The following is a 3,985-nucleotide window of genomic DNA, read 5'->3' as shown; positions in this document are numbered from 1 at the left end:
TGATTTGCAAATCATCCGATTTTTTAGTTCTAATCAAATTCTGAAATTGAAAAAAGGATAATCCTACTTTATAGAAAACACTCTTGAAACCTACCACAACGTAATTTCGAAGTTATGTAAACCTGACAGCATCAGGTCATCAAACCATGATGTCTACTAATTCATAATTAAAGGCTCATTTAGGGCTAATTTAATGCCACTTTTCCGAATTTTCGGCTCTTAATTTTTTTTAAATATGCATGGTGCTGCCAGCTTTACTTCAAGCCAGCAGCGCCACTCAAGGAATCGATCAAAAATGATTATATTAAATTCCCCTTTTTACAGGAATTTCCGATTCCAGGAATCCCCACTGTCATACCTCCATAATGAAAAAAGGACAGCGAAGGGCAAAGGGACAAAAACTTAATATTCTATTTTTCTTCCTGACATTAATAAGGGCCTATTTAGGGCTCATTTTCTATCCAAGTATGGATTTTACTACTGACCCTTTTTATAAAATATACAACGGTGCTGCCAGCTTCACTTCAAAGCAGAAGCACCACTCGAGGAATCACTCAAAAAATGATTGTATCAAATTCAACTTTTCACAGGAATTTCCGGCTCGAGATATCCCTTCGAACCACTGCCCTATCTTCAAAATTTAAAAAAGGCCACGAAGGGCAAAGCTACAAAATATACATTTTTGAATTCTCTTTCCAGCATTAATAAGGGACTATTTACGACTCACATTCTATCCAACTATGGATTTTACTACTTAGCCCTTTTTATAAAATATAGCACAGTACTGTCAGCTTTAATTAGAGCCAGCAACACCACTCGAGGAATCACTCAAAAAATGATTATATCAAATTCAACTTTTCACAAGAATTTCCGGCTCGAGATATCTCATCGAACAATTGCCCTACCTTCAAAATTAAAAAAGGGCCGTGAAGGGCAAAGGTACAAAATAGACATTTTTGAATTCTTTTCCTGGCATTAATAAGGGACTATTTAGGGCTCACTTTCTATCCAACTATGGATTTTATTACTTAGCCCTTTTTATAAAAATGCCACGGTGCTAACAGTTTTACTGCAAGCCAGCAGCACTACTCGAGGAATCGGTCAAAAAATGATTATATCAAATTCTCCTTCGTCGGGAAATTCCGGATCATTTTTGGCTTGCGATAACCCTTCGACTAACTGCCCTATCTTCAAAATTAAAAAAGAGTCGCTAAGGACAAAAGACCAGCAGGTCAATTTTCGGTTTTTCTTTCTGACATGAATTATAAGGCTGGTATTTAGGGCTCAATTTTAGTTCCAATATAAATTTACACCTGCGCACTTCATAAAAAATATAGAGAGGTGTTGTTAACTTCGAATAATATCAGCCACACGATCTGCAAACAATGCTCAAAAATCGGCATTCCTAAATTCTGCTATGGTAGGAATTTCCGGCTCGGAATAACCTTTTGAACAACTCTCCTACTTTAAAGATTAAAAAGGGATCGCTAAGGGCAATGGGAAAAAATTTAATTTTAGATTTATCTTCCTAACATTAATAAGGGCCTGTTTAGAGCTCACTTTCTATTCAAAAATGGATTTTACTACCTTGCCCTTTTTTATCAAATATGCCACTATGTTATGCTGTCAGCTTTACTTCAAGCCAGCAACATCACTGGAGGAATCGGTCAAAATATGATTATATCAAATTCCTAATTTGATATAATCACTATAATTATTAAGCCCCGTTTGCAATTTACAAATTATTTATGTTATTTATTCACATAAGCACTATGTCTAACTTTTATCTCTTCACATTTTTATATTTTGTCCTAATTATTTAAACAGTTCATTCCTTTGATGGAAATTCTAACAATGATAACCTGTTTCAGATATCTCTTATCGTTTACGAGATGCTTAATACTTATTCCAATTTTGACCTTTTTAAAACTAATTTTAGACGCTTGTAATCGTTAAAATCCATAGGATCTAAAGCTCAATTACGGTTCGAGGACTATCATAATCAAAATTAACCAAAAAAATTTGTTTAAATAAACATTTAAAAAATGCACTAAACAAATTTATTTTTATATCAATATTTTCCAAAAATAGCTAAGTGTTAAAATCCATAGTTGGATAGAAAGTGAGCTGTTATAGTCCCTTATTAATGTTAGGAAAAGAAATCAAAAATTTATATTTTGTCCCCTTGCCCTTCGTGGCCCTTTTTCAATTACGAAGACAAGACATTGGTAAGAAATAACATACTTTGCGACAAAAATGCTCAGCATTTAACTTTATCAGAACCAACTTTTATAGAATCAGATGAAAATTGTACTCTCCAAACTGACAGTCTAATTATAAAACTACGAAAAACTTCCGAAATAAGAACAATTACATATTATAATAAATCAATTAATATACCGTTCAGTGCTGACGAATTATCGCTATTAGAATCAAAATTACTTCCATTACAAAAAGCAGTCAAACCGATTGACTTAAAAGAAATGTGCCAATCGCTAGATGATATTCAAAATTCATTAAATAAAATTAAACGAGAGCGGCGAACTCGTAATTGGTCCGAAAAAGTAACCGAAATGTTATCGTACAACGGATACACATCAATAGGTTTAGTTTTAATTTACACTTTTTACAAAAGCGGCTTCTGCAATTTATCAAAAAAAAATCATGTCCAAAAGTATGTATCAATCTATTATGCGTAAAAAATAGGATAGAAAATATTAACCCACAACCAGTTGTAAGGTACGTTTGTCAAACACCATCGACTTCAGAAATAGGTGATGCAAGCGAACCTGAAGTAGTACCCCAAAATATCAGAATACGTTTTCCAGGGGTAAAACGAATCCAAAACGGGAGGTGTAACGCTGTCTCTATGCAAACATCACAAAATTAGCCTTAAGGTGGAATGTGCATCGCTTGCACCTCACAGCCCCTACCTGGTGGCTAATGACACTTCGAATCGGCTCATCGATGCCTGAGTGGACATTAATAATTGTTATATTGGAAAGTCTGTTCTACAGCCATACTTCCAAAGTTACAATAAACAAGTTTTAATCACAAATGTACATTTATACTTCTATTTCCCCGTCACATAGTAACAATAATTTAACATTTTTGCTTCATCAAATCGATTCATTTATCGTTCAATTAAAGATTCTAATAGTATGTTACCAAACAAAATTTTTTTTCCTGTCAAAATAGAAGTGACAGCTGACGACCCTATTCTGCAATCTAACCGATATTACAAATGAGTAGGAGGTATTTCTTTATAACTTTTTACGACATGCAAACTTTTGAGTAAACATTTTTGTGCCTTTTTTTGTTTCCGAGAAAAATGCGACAATTCGATACTATGAGAAAAAAAATATTCTCCTGATCACGAAAAATGTGTAGTCCACATACAACTTACAGAATTTATTTTTGATAGAAAACCCAATTCAACAAAAAGTTGGCAAAAAACAAGTATAGATTTATTATTAAAATTGACTTCATATTTTTCAACAAATCGTCACTATTTTTGTAATATTGAACTTTTGTCAAATTTTCCGCGGGCTTTCGAAATAGGACGGTTAAATATATCAGAATGCGAAGAGAAAAATAGAGCTTCTGCATTGGGTCAAACAAAATACAAGTTTAAAATGTTTTTTTAATAGGCCTAAAACTTCAAACACTCGTAATTTCATGTACAAAATTTGATTCTCAAATCTGAAAAATACCTGATTTTAAATGTACTTCATTAAAAAATTTAATTTTTCTTTTTTTATCTTCCTTCATTCCTTATAAATAAATATAACGAAACACTTTAAATAACAATGATTTAAAACTACGGCCCACCATAAATTTTTTATTTAAAAACATACTAGATTTTCTATACCCTATACCTATAATATACGATACACGAACTGCCCATAATACACTTCATTCATCTAAATATAACTGATTTTACTATTAATTAGCGTTAAAAGTTCCTGGGATTTGCCCATTCAAC

The 3,985-nt window shown here is 32.6% G+C and overlaps 1 protein-coding gene across 1 annotated transcript in view; it reads right to left on the bottom strand.

Moving 5' to 3' along the window:
* Positions 1–3,985, bottom strand: part of LOC117174306 (REST corepressor 3) — a 139,104-nt gene that overhangs the window by 133,749 nt on the left and 1,370 nt on the right. The window lies entirely within an intron of this gene.

This window comes from Belonocnema kinseyi, chromosome 6 (genome assembly GCF_010883055.1).
Source record: "Belonocnema kinseyi isolate 2016_QV_RU_SX_M_011 chromosome 6, B_treatae_v1, whole genome shotgun sequence".
Lineage (NCBI taxonomy): Eukaryota > Metazoa > Arthropoda > Insecta > Hymenoptera > Cynipidae > Belonocnema > Belonocnema kinseyi.
Note: the sequence above shows the minus strand (reverse complement) of the source record. Positions and strands in the feature narration are given on the sequence as shown.